General features: G+C 50.4%; 1 pseudogene across 1 annotated transcript in view; it reads left to right on the top strand.

The window, feature by feature from the left end:
• Nucleotides 1-24: 24 nt before the first annotated feature.
• Nucleotides 25-19,532, top strand: part of LOC145506461 (liprin-alpha-1-like) — a 73,921-nt pseudogene continuing 54,413 nt past the window's right edge. Inside the window, exon 1 of the transcript XR_014053948.1 lies at nucleotides 25-198. The product of XR_014053948.1 is annotated as a liprin-alpha-1-like (transcript). The remainder of the gene's footprint in view (nucleotides 199-19,532) is intronic.

Genomic DNA, 19,532 nt, shown 5'->3' with positions numbered 1-19,532 from the left:
GGTGTGGCTGGGTGAGGTCAGGCTACAGCGGTGGAAGCGGCGTGAGGTCAGCCTGGGGCAGTTGGTGGCTTTCCCGCGCCCGTCAGGGCAGAGCCGCCCGCCTGAGAATGAGGGCGCTGCTGAGCCCACGGGCTGAGAGCGCCGGTTCCTGCTGTGGTCCCGGAGATCCACCTGAGACCTGAGCGAAGCCGTCTGCCGGTGAGTCCTCTCCTACTTGTCTGTCAGCTTGTTTGCACCACGCTGGGTTTTCTGTCTAGCTGGCTAAGTGGAGACCCTGGAAATGCACGTGTGTGGGTTTTGGCTGGCTTCAGCGAAGAAATGCCAGAGGACACTGGGAGCCTCCAGTTTAATCTGGATTCAGGTCATACCTCTTGAAAATGAAGTGAAGTTCCTCAGTCGTGTCCGACTCTTGCGACCCCATGGGCTCTACAGTCCATGGAATTCTCCAGGCCAGACTGCTGGAGTGGGTAGCCTTTCCCTTCCCCAGGGGATCTTCCCAGTCCAAGGATTGAACCCAGGTCTCCCGCATTGCAGGCAGATTCTTTACCAGCTGAGCCACAAGTGAAGCCCGAGAAGACTGGAGTGGGTAGCCTGTCCCTTCTGCAGCGGATCAGGATTCGCGACCCAGAAATCAAACCGGGGTCTCCTGCATGGCAGGAGGGTTCTTTACCAGCTGATCTATCAGGGAAGCCCAGGATCTCTTAAGGCCAGCTAGTCATTGATATGTCTTAAGGCAAGCTACTCATTGTAGGGTTCCCCTAATTAGTCTTCACAGGATTAAGGTAGCAACCTGCTAAGGTAGCAATCAATGTCCTTTTTCTAGAGGACAAGAGCGGGGCTCAAAGGAGGTAACAGAGCTACAGCAAGGAAGTGTGTACCTAGACAAAACCCCCAGATCCTGCTGTTAGAACTCAGGGAAGCCATATGGTGTGGCTTGTCCATGTGACAGGGGCTAAGGCGCCCAGCCCACACTGGGTACTGTGGGGACCTGACTTGGTAACTGCCGTCTGGCAGCTCTGAGGCTGACAAAAGCAGTTTGCACTAAAGAGAGGAAGGACACCTCCCTTCATCCACCCCACCACACCCTCGGGGTACTGCCACACCCTGCCCCCTTTCTCTTGCTTTGTGAGGGAATAAGAGTCACGCTCATGTGACCACATTGGCTGTCCACTTTTCACGGGCTACCAACTGGAGCTGCTACAGGAGAGGCCAAGAGCCTTTGCCCCTGAGTACCTCTCTTTCCTTTGCACCGTGGGGGCCCTCCTCCACACTTGCACACCAGAGGCCTCCTCTGAGACACGCAGGGACCCTCGCTCAGTTTGCAACAGGTTGCCTCCGTGCCTGTCCTTTCAATGCCTCCCTCGAAACTCAGATTCTAGCCCCTTTGTCTACTCGCGGCCCCCCTGGCTGCCATGGGAGGGCCATAGCTTACAATGAATCCCAAGCTCAGATCTGACAGGCAGGAATCTGTGTATAAAGGACCTGATTATTCACGCTGTACAGGCTGTAGTAGGCTCCAGGGATCCGTAACCAGGGCTTGGGCCATAGTGACTCCGCAGCTGTTTTAATGCCTGCGGAGGGTTCTGCCTATAGTGGGGGTGGGGTGAGTCTCCTGAGGTTCTGAAGGCCAACTTTTTGCAGGTTCATGGTGCACAGAGAAGAGAAGGCGGAGTCCTTCCTTGGAGGTGGTCACAGCTCATGGATGAGCCAGACAGGCAGGCAGGGCACAATAGCACCTGAGCTGCCTTCATGAGGAAATGGTGTGAGGGCAGAGGAAGAGAACCAGGTCTGCTCCCTCGTGTGGTGCCCAGGGCAGGTTGTCACCAGACTAAACACTTAACTATGGTGATGACCATCACTGCTGTCTGCAAAGGCTTTACACTGGCGTGTGTCTTCATCTAGCGGTCAGGCCGTCTCTAAACTACACTGTCCATGGGCATGGCCTCTTCCTTGGAACTTGCCGTGTTTCGTCTCTTCCTTACTGAACATTCGTTTCCAAGCGGGTTTTTGGGCCACAAGATTGTTGAGTTTTCTCTAGCTTTGCCTCATGAGGAATGCTTTTCCGGTTGTTGGTGTGGTTTGTTTTTCCAGCTCTCTTTCTTGGCTTATTTTGTGAATTGGTTTCTGCCAGAGGAAGAGCTCAGAATTTGCCTTCTGGCTGAGATGTGACACTCACAGCAGCAACGCCTACCTGGATATTATGACCACATTTGCCGAAAGGGCTTTGTTATGCAGAAGACCCCTTGAAAGTACCTACCCTGTCCTTTCAGATACCCAAAGGCTATTTGCAATGAAATAGAAAACAATAATGCTCAACTTTAGCCTTACAATCTGTGGGGAGTCAGAAAAATCCCCTGGAGAAGGGAAACACTAGCCATTCCAGTATTCTCGCCTAGAGAATTCCATGGAGCGCGTAGTCCATGGAGTCGCAAAGAATCAGACAAAATCTGATGACTGAACAACAACAACAATGAAGCTTCATCACTCATCAAACAGAGACAACAACAGTATTTACATAACTGTGTGCATGTTCAGTTGCTCATTCGTGTCCACCTCTTTGCAGCCCTGTGGATTGTAGCCTCCAAGATCCTGTATCTGTGGATTTTTCAGGCAAGAATGCTGAAATGGTTTGTCATTTCCTCCTCCAGGGGATCTTCCCAACCCAGGGATTGAACCCAAGTCTCCTGCATCTCCTACATTGGCTGGCGGGGTTTTTTCTGCTGAGCCACCTGGGAAACAAGTCATTACATCACTGGGTTGTCCTAAAGTACTTAATGTAGAGTCTGGCTCTTGGGAAATTCTCACTGGTGATGTGAATATTTAGTCATCTATCATTATTGCTCATAGGATAATGGAATGGCCATGCTCACAAAAGGGAAAGAAGAGCCTTTCCAAGTCCAGTGAAATCCTTCGCCACACATATCTTTTTTAAAACTTGACTTTGAAATAAATATCAAACATAAAGACACTGGTAATGGCCACCAGAAAAGATGGAGTTGTACCAACTGGGAGGATTCTTCTCCCAGTTCCAACATGCATGCGTTGTTTGCCTGGCACCACCCACACTTCTGTGACAGCAGCTGGGGGTCCTGCAGCTTAACTCAGTGTGGACACTGCCTATCTGCGGGTAGTGCCAGACCCCACAGGTTAAAGGCCCAACCCTATAAGACCCTCGCCCCACTTCACACATCATTTGCAAGCCCAGATGGTCACCTGCACTCTGACCCACTGGCCACCCGTTCAGAGGTTCTAATGACTTTGGGTTCTATTAATTGGTAGAGTGGCTCACAGAACTCAGAGAAACATGTTGCCTACTAGATCACAGCTTTATTGTAAAAGGTACTAAACTCAGGAACAGCAGATGGAAGGGGATGCACAGGACGGAGTGTGTGTGGGGGAGGCACGGAACTTCACGCTCTCCAAGCCCCGCTTTCCCCAAATCTGCATGTGTTCATCAACCCAGAGCTGTCCAGACCCTGTTTGGTGGTTTTTCTGGAGGATTCATCACACAAGCACAATTGGTTAAATCACTGGCTGTTGGTGATTGCTTCGACAGGAAGCCCTTCTCGCGTTCCCAGACATGGTAGTGGGGAGGGACCGGAAGTTCCAATCCTCTAACCATGTGGTTAGTTCCCCTGGCAAAAAGCCGCCCCCCTTTGGAAAAGAGGCACTCTCTGAAAAGTCATCTCATTCACCTAACAAGAGACACCTTGACTGCTGTCCCCACTTAGGAAATTCCCCGAGTTTTAGGAGCTCTGTGTCAGGACTGGGGGACAAAGACCAAAAATGTATTTCTTCTTATGAATACAAGTTACAAGGTCACAGTGACCCCAAATTTCAGTGATAATTTGGTTCTATAGCTTTAAAAGGTTTTCAGCAGTTGATTGGACCTTTTTTTAAAAAAATGTTGGGGCCACACCTCAAGGCATGTGGGCATCTTAGTTCCCCAACCAAGGATTGAACCCACACTCCCTGCATTGGAAGGCAGAGTGTTGACCACTGGGCCACCAGGGAAGCCCCTGATGGGCCCTTTTTAGATGAAAATGCTCCCGTGGTGTAAACTAAAGGGTTCAAGATTTCAAAAAGCTGGAGCTGAGCATGAGCCATCTTCTTATGCTGTCTTTAGGTCATAACCGTCTTTTCCATGGCCCTTGGAAGCCTGAGCTTTCCCCTGAGATGAGTCAGGCCCCAAGCAGCCTGTTGCCTTCCCCTGCTCGAGACCAGAGTCTATTCAGGGGCCGCTGGGCGCAGGCAGCATGCAGGGTGTGCGCGGGTCCACGCCAGCGGGATTAGCGAGAGATGCCTGGGATGGCTCATTGCCGGGTGTGCTCTGATTACAAGAAGTGAGAGGGTTTGGGGAACAAGATAGCCTCGGAGAGCGCCCAGCCACACAACCTTGCCCACTGTGAAACAAAATTGTGCTGCTTCCCCAAGGAGAAAGAAATCCATGGACTCCTTTGAATAATCAACGACCCCCAAAAGATGAAGAGTCTTAAAGTGGGATTCCTCAGCCTTGGCGTTGCTGGCATTTGATATGTTGCAGCATTTGTAAATATAACCGTAAATGTCCCCAGATGTCACCAGTGTCCCCCGGACCCCAACATTGAGGGCCAGCTGGACAGGCTGGACCAGGAGCAGGGATGAATGAAATGAAAGTTGCTCAGTCACGTCCAACTCTTTGCAACCCCATGGACTATACAGTTCATGGAATTCTCCAGGCGAGAATAATGGAGTGGGTAGCCTTTCCCTTACCAGGGGATCTTCCCAACGCAGGCATCGAACCCAGGTCCCACATTGCAGGCGGATTCTTTAGCAGCTGAGCCCCAAGGGAGGCCCAAGGGAAGACCAGGAGCAGGGATGGGAGAATGCAAAAGGACAGTGAAGCAAGAGAAATGGGGGCAGAGAAGCAAGTCCGCCCTCCTGAGACGTCTGCTGGCCCGGTCATCTGCAGTTGTGACCAGGTCACGGGGGCTCAGAGGTGTGTGACCCCCTGTGCTCCCCCAGGGCCAGCGGGTGTGTGAGGCTGAGCTGCTCCGGGGGAAGCGTGGGCCTCAAGCCCCACACAGACGTGCGGCGCGAGCCTTTCTCCCGAGTCAGGAGGTTTATTGTTGAGAAGACATCCCGTGATGAACAGGGGAACACCGGCCTGGCTGAAGTCGCGGTCAAGGGGTGGATCTTTTTTGTTGTCGTTTGCTGTGAGGCTCAGGCATAAAAACTTTTATTAGAGAAGTCATGATTATGTATAGATGTGTGTAATTTTGATCTGATATTCAAATATTTTCTCTTTTAGTTTCGCAGCTCAGTCCATTTGCTCATTCGTGTCCAACTCTTTGCGACCCCATGAACAGCAGCACTCCAGGCCTCCCTGTCCATCTCCAACTCCCAACGTTTACCCAAACTCATGTCCGTTGAGTCAGTGATGCCACCTAAGCATCTCATCCTCTGTCGTCCCCTTCTCCTCCTGCCTTCATTCTTTCTCTACATCAGGGTCTTTCCAGTTGAGTCAGCTCTTCGCATCAGGTGGCCAAAATATTGGAGTTTCAGCTTCAACATCAGTCCTTCCAATGAATATTGAGGACTGATTTCCTTTAGGATGGGCTGTTGGATCTCCTTGCAGTCTAAGGGACTCTCAAGAGTCTTCTCCAAGACCACAGTCCAAAAGCATCAAGTCTTCTGCGCTCAGCTTTCTTTATAGTCCAACTCTCACATCCATATATGAGTACTGGAAAAACCGCAGCCTTGACTAGATAGACCTTTGTTGACAAAGTATTGTTTCTGCTTTTTATTTTTTTAATTAGCTTATTCATTTTAGTTGGGGGCTAATTACTTTACAATATTGTAGTGGTTTTTACCATACATTAACATGAATCAGCCATGGGTTTAGATGTGTTCCCCATCCTGAACCCCCCTCCCACCTCCCTCCCCATCCCATCCCTCTGGGTCATCCCATTGCCCCAGCCCTGAGCATTTGTCTCATGCATCGAACCTGGAATGACGTTCTGTTTCACATATGATAATATACACGTTTCAATGCTATTCTCTCAGATCGTCCCACCCTCACCTTCTCTCTCAGAGTCCATAAGACTGTTCTATGCATCTGTGTCTCTTTTGCTATCTCGCATATAGGGTTATTGTTACCATCTTTCAAATTCCATATATAGGCATTAGTATACTGTATTGGTGCTTTTCTTTCTGGCTTACTTCACTGCGTATAATGGGCTCCAGTTTCATCCATCTCAATAGAACTGGTTCAAATGTATTCTTTCTAATGGCTGAGTAATATTCCATTGTGTATATGTAACACAGCTTCCTTATCCATTCGTCTTGTGATGGACATCTAGATTGCTTCCATGTCCTGGCTATTATAAACAGTGCTGCAGTGAACATTGGGGTACACGTGTCTCTTTCAATTCTGGTTTCCTCGGTGTGTATGCCCAGCAGTGGGATTGCTGGGTCATATGGCAGTTGTATTCTCAGTTGTTGAAGGAGTCTCCACACTGTTCTCCATAGTGGCTGTACTAGTTTGCATTCTCACCAACAGCGTAACACCCTCCAGCATTTATTGCTTGTAGACTTTTGGATAGCAGCCATTCTGACTGGCGTGAAATGGTACCTCATTGTGGTTTTCATTTGCATTTCTCCAATAATGAGTGATGTTGAGCATCTTTTCATGTGTTTGTTAGCCATCTGTATGTCTTCTTTGGAGAAATGTCTGTTTAGTTCTTTGGCCCACTTTTTGATTGGGTCGTTTATTTTTCTGGAATTGAGCTGAGCTGGTAGATCTTAAGGACACAGAATATTGAGAGTCCCAGATGGGGCTTCTGATACTGACGACCACAACCTGGGGGCTGGGGGTGGGGGAGGCTTAAAACAATACTAATCGATTCTCTCCCAGTTCTGGGACCAGAAGTTTATTGTATTTTCTTTATTTTTATTAGATTAGGTTATTTATCTATCTTTTAACTTTACAATACTGTATTTGTTTTGCCATACATTGACATGAATCCACCATGGGTGTACATGTGTTCCCCTTCCGAAACCCCCCTCCCAGCCCCCTCCCCATCCCATCCCTCCAGGTCATCCCGGCGCACCGGCCCCGAGCACCCTGTATCATGCGTCGAACCTGGACTGGCGATTCGTTTCACATATGATAATTGACATGCATCAGTGCCATTCTCCCATATCATCCCGCCCTCGCCCTCTCCCATAGAGTCCATGATACTGTTCTATATATCTGTGTCTCTTTTGTTGTCTTGCATACAGGGTTATCTTTCCGATTTACTAAATTCCAAGGCGTCAGCAGGACCGGGCCCCCCGACCCGGGCTCTGGGGGAGCGTCACTTCCAGCTCTTCCAGTTTCTGGGGCTCCAGGTGTTCTTGGGTTTGGGGCCACGTGCCCCCAGCCTCCGCTTCCTACTCACATGGCCTACTCCTCTCTGTGTGTCCTTCCTCTTCTTATAAAGACACCCAGCATTCTGCATAAGGCCCAGCTAATCCTCTATAACCTTATCTAACTTGATTTCATCTGCAAAGACCCCATTTCCGAATAAAGCCCCCCTCGCAAATATGAGGAGTTGGGATGTGGGTGTCTCTTTTGGAGGGCACCATTCACCCATCCACAAAGCTGGGCCTTTACACATGAGCGGTTATCCCAGGAGTGGGGGGAGTTCACGCAGGACCCCTCGAAGTACAGCCATGGGTGGGGGAGGCATGGCTCGTGGTTGGAAGGCTGAGCGGGGCAGGTGGTCTGGTGGGAACCAAGCTTTGAGCTGGCTGCCTGGGTGCAGGGTCTCGGGGTGTGCATGGAAGCCCCTGAGGTCGTCAAGACGCAGGTTCTGACTCAGCAGGTCCAGGTGGGCCCCACACTGCGCTTCTCACCTGCTCCCAGGGTGTATAAACTGCTGAGCCTGGTCCATGCTTGGAGGTGTGAGGAGCGTGCAGTCCTGTTTCCCAGGAGCCGTCAGAAACGTCCCCAAGGAAGGCCCCTCCCCAGTGTCCACTCAAGTCCCCGATCCCCTGTCCAGTGCCCCTGAGGTACCCCAGACAGAGGTCCGCACACCCCGCTGGGTTCCCCGGGCCAGGAACCCAGTGGAGGGGGAGGGGCGGGCCTGGAAGAAACGTGCTCATGGCTCCGTGTGTGGGGCGGATGGAGGCTGAGCCCGGCCGACGGGCTGTGCCCACAGGTGACCCACTGGCCCCTGCCCCCCGCCAGGCACTGTGGTCCCAGGGGAGCTCAGCTTGAAAACTGCTTCCCCAGCCACCCAGAGGAGGGGCCCTGGTTGTCAAATTAGGATCTGACAGCTTGATCCAGAAGACGGCCCCCGAAGTCAGTTTCACACATGAGGGTCCAGGAGGGGGTCATGTCAGAGACCCCTGGGACAGCAGATAGGATGGAAACGGTGGGGGAAGGTCCTGGAGGCAGGCAGCCCAGGCCTGCCTTCTGCAGGATCGCCTCTTCTGCCCACCCCCCACGCCTCTGTCCCTCTGATGGTGTTGGGATCTGAGCCAGGGATTCCAGGAAATGGAAAAGAGCAGCTTGTGCGCCAACATGTTTCCCTGTACCTGAAACCCATCAGCATTTTTCTAGTCCAACCTCAAAGCCAGGGGGTTATTGATGTCGTAGGAATGTCTTTGTAAGCCTCCCAGAGTGCGGGCGGACACCCGGGCTGGACTCGGGAATTGAGGCCCAGGGAGCAGGCCCGGAGGTCTGGCGTCTGAGGAGCCCCAGACTTTCTGTGCGAGGGAGGACTGAAAAGCCACTCTCTGGGGCTGCCTTTCCTGCCTCCAAGGACGATAGCCTCCCCTACCGCGTTTGGGCTGAGAGTCATCCTGGGCTGGGAAGCGCTGGCTGGGAGGTCATTTTTCAGGGGCCATGGCCCCTGGGGCCCCGCGCCCAGGGAGAGCTCCCACACTGCCTGGGAACGTGACACAAGGCGCCCTCCACACGGCTGTTCTGTCACGTTTGCTCTGCGGGAGAGAGCTCGCGAGACTAGGCCTGTCTGCACCGTGCTCAGCTCCTGCAGGGAGAACACCGTGGGTGCCCGCCTGGATCCCGGGCCTAGGGGCCCCAACCGGCATTTTTCTCCTGGGAAGGCTACACGCGGAGTGCCCCAGCAATGCCTTTGGAGCCATCCCGTGGCTGTTTGCTTTCGTCTGCCGGAGCTAGCTTTGCTCCCCTCAGCGGCGTTGGACAGGGCCGGGGTAGGCCCGCCACCCCTCGCCGGGGGCCCCTGGGAAGTGCGGGCTGGCCTTGGCCAGGGGACACCGGCATGGCACACGGACCTCTCCGCCATACTCATCTGGCCTCCTGCCCCATGGGAGGACGCGTTGCCCTAGGACTATCTTTGCAAGGCTCCCAGAGTGCAGGCAGTCACCCGGGCCTGACTCGCGAGTTGAGGCCCTGGGAGGAGGCCTGGAGGTCTGGGATCTGAGGAGCCCCACACTTGCTGGGCGAGGGAGGACTGAAAACCCACTCTCTGGGGCTGCCTTTCCGGCCTCCAAGGAAGATAGCCTCCCCTGCCAACTTCGGGCTGAGTGTCACCCCGGGCTGGGAAGTGCTGGCTGGGAGGTCATTTTTCAGGGGCCATGGCCCCTGGGGCCCCGCGCCCAGGGAGGGCTCCCACACTGACCGGGAACTTCAAGGCACCCTCAAAAAGGCTGTTCCGTCACGTTTGCTCTGCAATACTAGGCCTGTCTGCACCGTGCTCGGCTCCTGCGGTGAGAACACCGTGGGCGCCCGCCTGCATCCCGGGACTTTCTCCTTAGGCTTTTAGTTACATCATTTTGCAAGAGGTACGGATTGACATATGCAACACTTAAAAAGACATTAGTTGAAATTCATGTTTTATATAAGGCCTGTGCTGATCTACAGATCTTCCTTGGTGGCTTGCTAAGTTGCTTCAGTCGTGTCCGACTCTGTGTGACCCCATGGACTGCAGCCTACCAGGCTCCTCCGTCCATGAGATTTTCCAGGCAAGAGTACTGGAGTGGGGTGCCATTGCCTTCTCCGCCCTGGTGGCTTAGCGGTAAAGAAACTGCCTGCCAAGGAAGACACGCTGGTTTGATCCCTGGGCGGGGAGGATCCCTTGGAGAAGAAAATAGCAACCCATTCCAGTATTCTTGCCTGGGAAATCACATGGGCAGAGGAGCTTGGAGGCTACAGTCCATGGGGTCACAAAGAATCGGACATGAGTTAGCGACTAAAACAAACCACAGTGCTGATTTGTGAATACGATGGCCATGAGCCAGGTTCCCTAATTGTCTTCCTTTCCCTTTTCGTGTTGTTTCCAGATGGGGGAAATCAGGTCATTGGCAGGCATCCCCCTGGAGGGATTGCAGCGTCTCTGCTGGTGTTTCATTCAGCATTTGGAAAGATCTGGAAAGTCATCTGCCCCCCTTCCCTAGCCAACAAACCTCTGACAAATCTGTAGTCAGTTTCTTTCATGACTTGCCTGTAAGAAAGAATTGTTCTGATCCTTTAGAAGCAAGATTTTGCTACATTTGAGCAGTAGTTTTGGTAAAGGACTAATTTAGGGTTGCAAAAATATAGATGTCATCTATGTTTTGTCTCTGCCTCAGCATTACTGACTCATTCCTTTATGAGCCCAATTGATACAATAGTTTACAGAGATTCACAAGAATGCTAACATTTCCACTTAACAGAGGAAGACAAAGGGGCTGATGCTGCTGTTTAGTCACCGAGTTGTGTCCTACTTTTCGTGACCCCAGGTACTGTAGCCCGCCAGGCTCCTCTGTCTATGGGATTCTCCAGGCAAGAATACTGGAGTGGATTGCCATGCCCTCCTCCAGGAGTTCTTCCTGATCCAGAAATCGAACATGCGCCTGCCTCATTGGCAGGTGAATTCTTTACCACTGAGCCATCAGGGAAGCTGAAAGCCATACTGGGACAGAGACAAATGCAAACAGCCCCCAAAGCAGCTCATTTCCTCTTTCCTCTTGGCCGCTCTGCACAGGGCCGGGTCGTGGATCTGAGTTTGCTCAAAAGAAGAGTCAAGTGACCCTGCCGCTGGGCTACGGAGGCCCCCCTTTCATGACAACCCCCTCACCCCAAGCATTTCTCTCATTTCTTCTTTGCTGACATGTCCCCCTCCGCCGCCGATCACACGTGGCAGTATATCACTGGGTGACCCGCTCTACTTTCATGGCGTGCCACAGCTCGTGGGCATCATATGAGGGTGGGGGGTACATGAGGCCGACCATGACGTCCTTGAAGTGATTGGAAAGCTGCTCCTTCAAGTCCCCAACCAGGTCCTGTGCAGGGAAAGCAAGTACTTGCATTACACCACTTCCCAAGTTTGCGGGGAAAATGGGATAATCGCAGAAAGTCTTCTAGCAGGATTCCCTTCTCCTTGCCCCTTCACATAATAGCTAGTTTGGTTTGGGTTCACACGTGTGTACATGGGTTACATGAGAGGATGGACTTGAGGGTTTGAAAATGAGTGATGTGGTCATATCTCCACGCCAGACGTCATCTGTATGGATATTCTAGTTACACAATCACAGAACCATGATCCTTCTTTAATCCCAACACAACCCCTCTTCTGAGCCTATAAATAAAAGTTAAAATCTGAAAAGCTTAAAATAAATAAAAGTTGAAACTGAAAGCATTTCAGTAGGGAGTATAATAGTTTTGTGTGGAATTAATGAAATATTAGTCCTTAAAGAAAATATGCATTTTATCATTATAGCAGTGTCTTTTAGTAAAGAGTTCCAGTTATACTGTTGCCAAAAAGCTTGTGTAAATGAGTTAAGTAAGCAGTCTTGGAACTTTCTTCAAATAGTCACCTGAAAAAGAAAAACAAGCATGCTAGATTTTAGCCCTTGAAATACAGGTATAAAGGTGTGAAACTGATGGTTTTCCTTTAGTTTTCATTTCACTCATATAGAGTAGATGTTTAAAAACAAAAAATATGCACAATTTATGTTTTCTAGGGTTATAAAGACATCTGAAAGATTTTTTAAATGTACCATTTCTTGTTAAAATGTACAGTATATATTCAGTTATATGTTAAAATATGCAACAGTTTAGTTATGAGATGATTCACTAAGATAATTCAATAAGGCACAATAAGCTTTGTTACAGTACAAAACAAAATTGTCATAATTTTCATTTTATTTGCTATAATCTGGCAGTATATTTCCTGTGTTTCTTTTTTAGCAAAAAAGGCATCAGCCACAAGGTGTTAATTGGCAACACAGAGAATGTTTGCTCAGGTCAAGGCAGTTTGTCTAATGTCTGGAGTTGTGGCTGGTCTTGGAGTATATATAAGACTTATAAGATCGCCTCCTCATGGAGCTGGTATTCCAGTCAATTCCCTCATCTTTTGCCATCAACTGTTTCTAATTTCTGTAACAGACTGTCCTGGTGTGCTGTCAGGAGGCAGGCAAAAGCAATGATAAAGCCGTTGTGAACACATGAGCTTGTGAAGACTTTGTTCTCCTGCCCACATGAGCTCAGCACATCGTTTTGAAGGAAAGGCAGCAGTGGAGTCAGTGGGTTTTTATTTCTACTTTTTCTCAGACAAGATGGTAGGAGCTGGAGAAAAACAACACACAATCTCTGTTTTCAAGAGGATCCACATCCATAAACATCCCAGACATAATGCGAGTGAAAATGCGAGCTAATGCTTTGGAAGGCTCTGGTCATGATTTTTCACATCATAAGATCCTAAACAGTAGTTCAAGAGGGTTCTAAAAATTCAGGTAAGAGATGAGAATGGCCTTACAGGCCTAGGGACACAAGACAGTCAGACAAGGGAGAAGTTGCTTTGGGATGGGCGTTCAGAAGTCGCTTCTGATAGTTAACTTTATTCACTTTTGCTGGGCCATTAACATTGTTCTAGATGTTTCTGTGAAGGTGTTTTTAGATGATTTATGTTTTTAGAATATTTACGTTTAAATCAGTGGACTTCAAGTCAAGCGAATTGCCCTCCACAGTGTGGGTGAGGCTCCTTCAGTCAGCTGAAGACTTTCCCTCAAGAGTTCTGCCAGCAGCTGGTCCTTGATACCAATGATCTCCTGCAGAGCAAACGTGACGGAACAGCCGTGTGGAGAGCGCCTTGACGTTCCCGGGCAGTGTGGGAGCTCTCCCTGGGCGCGGGGCCCCCTGGGCAATGTTTTACAAAGACATTCCTAGGACATCAATAATACCCTGGCTTTGAGGTTGGACTTGAAAAATGCTGATGGGTTTCAGGTACAGGGAAACATGTTGGCGCACAAGCTGCTCTTTTCCATTTCCTGAAATCCCTGGCTCTGATCTCAACGCCATCGGAGGGACAAAGGAGTAGGGGGTGGGCGGAAGAGGCGCTCTTCCAGAAGGCAGGCCTGGGCCGCCTGCCTCCAGGACCTTCCCCCACCGTTTCCATCCTGTCTGCTGTCCCAGGGGTCTCTGACATGACCCCCTCCTGGACCCTCATGTGTGAAACTGACTTCGGGGGCCGTCTTCTGGATCAAGCTGTCAGATCCTAATTTGACAACCAGGGCCCCTCCTCTGGGTGGCTGGGGAAGCAGTTTTCAAGCTGAGCTCCCCTGGGACCACAGTGCCTGGCGGGGGGCAGGGGCCAGTGGGTCACCTGTGGGCACAGCCCGTCGGCCGGGCTCAGCCTCCATCCGCCCCACACACGGAGCCATGAGCACGTTTCTTCCAGGCCCGCCCCTCCCCCTCCACTGGGTTCCTGGCCCGGGGCACCCAGCGGGGTGTGCGGGCCTCTGTCTGGGGTACCTCAGGGGCACTAGACAGGGGATCGGGGACTTGAGTGGACACTGGGGAGGGGCCTTCCTTGGGGACGTTTCTGACAGCTCCTGGGGAACAGGACTGCACGCTCCTCACACCTCCAAGCATGGACCAGGCTCAGCAGTTTATACACCCTGGGAGCAGGTGAGAAGCGCAGTGTGGGGCCCACCTGGACCTGCTGAGTCAGAACCTGCATCTGGACGACCTCAGGGGCTTCCATGCACACCCCGGGACCCTGCACCGAGGCAGCCAGCTCAAAGCTTGGTTCCCACCAGACCACCTGCCCCGCTCAGCCCTCCAACCACGAGCCATGCCTCCCCCACCCATGGCTGTACTTCGAGGGGTCCTGCGTGAACTCCCCCCACTCCTGGGATAACCGTTCATGTGTAAAGGCCCAGCTTTGTGGATGGGTGAATGGTGCCCTCCAAAAGAGACACCCACATCCCAACTCCTCATATTTGCGAGGGGGGCTTTATTCGGAATTGGGGTCTTTGCAGATGAAGTCAAGTTAGATAAGGTTATAGAGGATTAGCTGGGCCTTATGCAGAATGATGGGTGTCTTTATAAGAAGAGGAAGGACACACAGAGAGGAGGAGGCCGTGTGAGGAGGAAGCGGAGGCTGAGGGCACGTGGCCCCAAACCCAAGAACACCTGGAGCCCCAGAAACTGGAAGAGCTGGAAGTGACGCTCCCCCAGAGCCCGGGTCGGGGGGCCCGGTCCTGCTGACACCTTGGAATTTAGTAAATCGGAAAGATAACCCTGTATGCGAGACAACAAAAGAGACACAGATATATAGAACAGTATCATGGACTCTATGGGAGAGGGCGAGGGCGGGATGATATGGGAGAATGGCACTGACGCATTCAATTATCATATGTGAAACAAATTGCCAGTCCAAGTTCGACGCATGATACAGGGTGCTCGAGGCCGGTGCACCGGGATGACCCGGAGGGATGGGATGGGGAGGGGGGTGGGAGGGGGGTTTCGGAAGGGGAACACATGTACACCCATGGTGGATTCATGTCAATGTATGGCAAAACAAATACAGTATTGTAAAGTTAAAAGATAGATAAATAACCTAATTTAATAAAAATAAATAAAATAAAATAAACTTCTGGTCCCAGAACTGGGAGAGAATCGATTAGTATTGTTTTAAGCCTCCCCCACCCCCAGCCCCCAGGTTGTGGTCGTCAGTATCAGAAGCCCCATCTGGGACTCTCAATATTCTGTGTCCTTAAGATCTACCAGCTCAGCTCAATTCCAGAAAAATAAACGACCCAATCAAAAAGTGGGCCAAAGAACTAAACAGACATTTCTCCAAAGAAGACATACAGGTGGCTAACAAACACGTGAAAAGATGATAAACATCACTCATTATTAGAGAAATGCAAATCAAAACCACAATGAGGTACCATTTCACGCCAGTCAGAATGGCTGCTATCCAAAAGTCTACAAGCAATAAATGCTGGAGAGGGTGTGGAGAAAAGGGAACCCTCTTACGCTGTTGCTGGGAATGCAAACTAGTACAGCCACTATGGAGAACAGTGTGGAGACTCCTTCAACAACTGAGAATACAACTGCCATATGACCCAGCAATCCCACTGCTGGGCATACACACCGAGGAAACCAGAATTGAAAGAGACACGTGTACCCCAATGTTCAATGCAGCACTGTTTATAATAGCCAGGACATGGAAGCAATCTAGATGTCCATCATCAGACGAATGGATAAGGAAGCTGTGTTACATATACACAATGGAATATTACTCAGCCATTAAAAAGAATACATGTGAACCAGTTCTATTGAGATGGATGAAACTGGAGCCCATTATACGCAGTGAAGTAAGCCAGAAAGAAAAGCACCAATACAGTATACTAATGCCTATATATGGAATTTGAAAGATGGTAATGATAACCCTTTATGCGACACAGAAAAAGAGACACAGATGCATAGAACAGTCTTATGGACTCTGAGGGAGAAGGTGAGGGTGGCACGATCTGAGAGAATAGCACTGAAACATGTATATTATCATATGTGAAACAGAACACCATTCCAGGTTCAATGCATGAGACAAATGCTCAGGGCTGGGGCAATGGGATGACCCAGAGGGATGGGATGGGGAGGGAGATGGGAGGGGGATTCAGGATGGGGAACACATGTAAACCCATGGCTGATTCATGTTAATGTATGGTAAAAACCACTACAATATTGTAAAGTAATTAGCCCCCAACTAAAAATGAATAAGTTGATTAAAAAAATAAAAAGCAGAGACATTACTTTGTCAACAAAGGTCTATCTAGTCAAGGCTGCGGTTTTTCCAGTACTCATATATGGATGTGAGAGTTGGACTATAAAGAAAGCTGAGCGCAGAAGACTTGATGCTTTTGGACTGTGGTCTTGGAGAAGACTCTTGAGAGTCCCCTGGACTGCAAGGAGATCCAACAGCCCATCCTAAAGGAAATCAGTCCTCAATATTCATTGGAAGGACTGATGTTGAAGCTAAAACTCCAGTATTTTGGCCACCTGATGCAAAGAGCTGACTCAACTGGAAAGACGCTGATGTAGAGAAAGATTGAAGGCAGGAGGATAGGGGGACGACAGAGGATGAGATGGTTAGGTGGCATCACTGACTCAACGGACATGAGTTTGGGTAAACTTTGGGAGTTAGTGATGGACAGGGAGGCCTGGAGTGCTGCTGTTCATGGGGTAGCAAAGAGTCGGACACGAATGAGCAACTGAACTGAGCTGAGAAACTAAAAGAGAAAATAAATATCAGATCAAAATTATACTGCCTACAATGCGGGAGACCTGGGTTCGATCCCTGAGTTGGGAAAATCCCCTGGAGAAGGAAATGGCAACCCACTCCAGTAATCTTCCCTGGAGAATCCCATGGACGGAGGAGCCTGGTGGGCTACCGTCCATGGCGTCGCAACGAGTCAGACACGACTGAGTGACTTCACTTTTCATACATAATCATGACTTCTCTAATAAAAGTCTTTATGCCTGAGCCTCACAGTAAATAACAACAAAAAAAAGATACACCCCTCCACCGCGACTTCAGCCAGGCCCGTCTTCCCCTGTTCATCACGGGATGTCTTCTCAACAATAAACCTCCTGACTCGGGAGAAAGGCTCGCGCCGCACATCCGTGTGGGGCTCGAGGCCCACGCTTCCCCCGGAGCAGCTCAGCCTCACACACCCACTGGCCCTGGGGGAGCACAGGGGGTCACACACACCTCTGAGCCCCCGTGACCTGGTCACAACTGCAGATGACCGGGCCAGCAGACGTCTCAAGAGGGCGGACTTGCTTCTCTGCCCCCATTCCTCTTGCTTCACTGTCCTTTTGCATTCTCCCATCCCTGCTCCTGGTCTTCCCTTGGGTCTACCTTGGGGCTCAGCTGGTAAAGAATCCGCCTGCAATGTGGGACCTGGGTTCGATGCCTGTGTTGGGAAGATCCCCTGGTAAGGGAAAGGCTACCCACTCCATTATTCTCGCCTGGAGAATTCCATGGACTGTATAGTCCATGGGGTTGCAAAGAGTCGGACATGACTGAGCAACTTTCATTTCATTCATCCCTGCTCCCGGTCCAGCCTGTCCAGCTGGCCCTCAACGTTGGGATCTGGGGGACACTGGTGACATCTGGGGACATTTTCGGTTGTATTTACAAATACTGCCAAGATATCAAATGCCAGCAACACCAAGGCTGAGAAATCCCACTTTAAGACTCTTCATCTTTTGGGGGTCGTTGACTATTCAAAGGAGTCCATGGATTTCTTTCTCCTTGGGGAAGCAGCACAATTTTGTTTCACAGTGGGCAAGGTTGTGTGGCTGGGCTCTCGCCGAGGCTATCTTGTTCCCCAAACCCTCTCACTTCTTATAATCAGAGCACATCAGGCAATGAGCCATCCCAGGCATCTCTCTGCTAATTCCACTGGCGTGGACCCGCGCACACCCTGCATGCTGCCTGTGCCCGGCGGCCCCTGAATAGACTCTGGTCTCGAGCAGGGGAAGGCAACAGGCTGCTTGGGGCCTGACTCATCTCAGGGGAAAGCTCAGGCTTGCAAGGGCCATGGAAAAGTCAGTTATGGTCTAAAGACAGCATAAGAAGATGCCTCATGCTCAGCTCCAGCTTTTTGAAATCTTGAACCCTTTAGTTTACACCACAGGAGCATTTTCATCTAAAAAGGGCCCATCAGGGGCTTCCCTGGTGGTCCAGTGATCAACACTCTGCCTTCCAATGCAGGGAGTGTGGGTTCAATCCTTGGTTGGGGAACTAAGATGCCCACATGCCTTGAGGTGTGGCCCCAACATTTTTTTTTAAAAAGGTCCAATCAACTGCTGAAAACCTTTTAAGGCTATAGAACCAAATTATCACTGAAATTTGGGGTCACTGTGACCTTGTGACTTGTATTCATAAGAAGAAATACATTTTTGGTCTTTGTCCCCCAGTCCTGGCACAGAGCTCCTAAAACTCTGGGAATTTCCTAAGTGGGGACAGCAGTCAAGGTGTCTCTTGTTAGGTGAATGAGGTGACTTTTCAGAGAGTGCCTCTTTTCCAAAGCGGGGCGGCTTTTTGCCAGGGGAACTAACCACATGGTTAGAGGATTGGAACTTCCGGTCCCTCCCCACTACCATGTCTGGGAACGCGAGAAGGGCTTCCTGTCGAAGCAATCACCAACAGCCAGTGATTTAACCAATTGTGCTTGTGTGATGAATCCTCCAGAAAAACCACCAAACAGGGTCTGGACAGCTCTTGGTTGATGAACACATGCGGATTTGGGGAAAGCGGGGCTTGGAGAGCGTGAAGTTCCGTGCCTCCCCCACACACACTCCGTCCTGTGCATCCCCTTCCATCTGCTGTTCCTGAGTTTAGTACCTTTTACAATAAAGCTGTGATCTAGTAGGCAACATGTTTCTCTGAGTTCCGTGAGCCACTCTACCAATTAATAGAACCCAAAGTCATTAGAACCTCTGAACGGGTGGCCAGTGGGTCAGAGCGCAGGTGACCATCTGGGCTTGCAAATGATGTGTGAAGTGGGGCGAGGGTCTTATAGGGTCGGGCCTTTAACCTGTGGGGTCTGGCACTACACGCAGATAGGCAGTGTCCACACTGTGTTAAGCTGCAGGACCCCCAGCTGCTGTCACAGAAGTGTGGGTGGTGCAAGGCAAACAACGCATGCATGTTGGAACTGGGAGAAGAATCCTCCTCACTTGTTGGTACAACTCCATCTTTTCCGGTGGCCATTACCAATGTCTTTATGTTGGATGTTTATTTCAAAGTCAAGTTTTAAAAAAGATATGTGTGGCGAAGGATTTCACTAGACTTGGAAAGGCTCTTCTTTCCCTTTTGTGAGCATGGCCATTCCATTATCCTATGAGCAATAATAATAGATGACTGAATATTCACGTCACCAGTGAGAATTTCCCGAGAGCCAGACTCTACATTAAGTACTTTAGGATAACCTAGTGATGTAATGACTTGTTTCCCAGGTGGCTCAGCAGAAAAGAACCCGCCAGCCAATGTAGGAGATGCAGGAGACTTGGGTTCAATACCTGGGTTGGGAAGATCCCCTGGAGGAGGAAATGACAAACCATTTCAGAATTCTTGCCTGAAAAATCCACAGATACAGGATCTTGGGGGCTACAATCCACAGGGCTGCAAAGAGTTGGACACGAATGAGCAACTGAACATGCACTGCTGTGGCTGCTGCTAAGTCGCTTCAGTCGTGTCCGACTCTGTGCGAACCCATAGACGGCAGCCCACCAGGCTCCCCCGTCC

This window comes from Giraffa tippelskirchi, chromosome 1 (genome assembly GCF_054371585.1).
Source record: "Giraffa tippelskirchi isolate mGirTip1 chromosome 1, T2T-mGirTip1v1.2.pri, whole genome shotgun sequence".
Classification (NCBI taxonomy): Eukaryota; Metazoa; Chordata; class Mammalia; order Artiodactyla; family Giraffidae; genus Giraffa; species Giraffa tippelskirchi.
The sequence above is the reverse complement of the archived record's forward strand: the minus strand, read 5'-3'. Positions and strand labels throughout refer to the sequence as shown.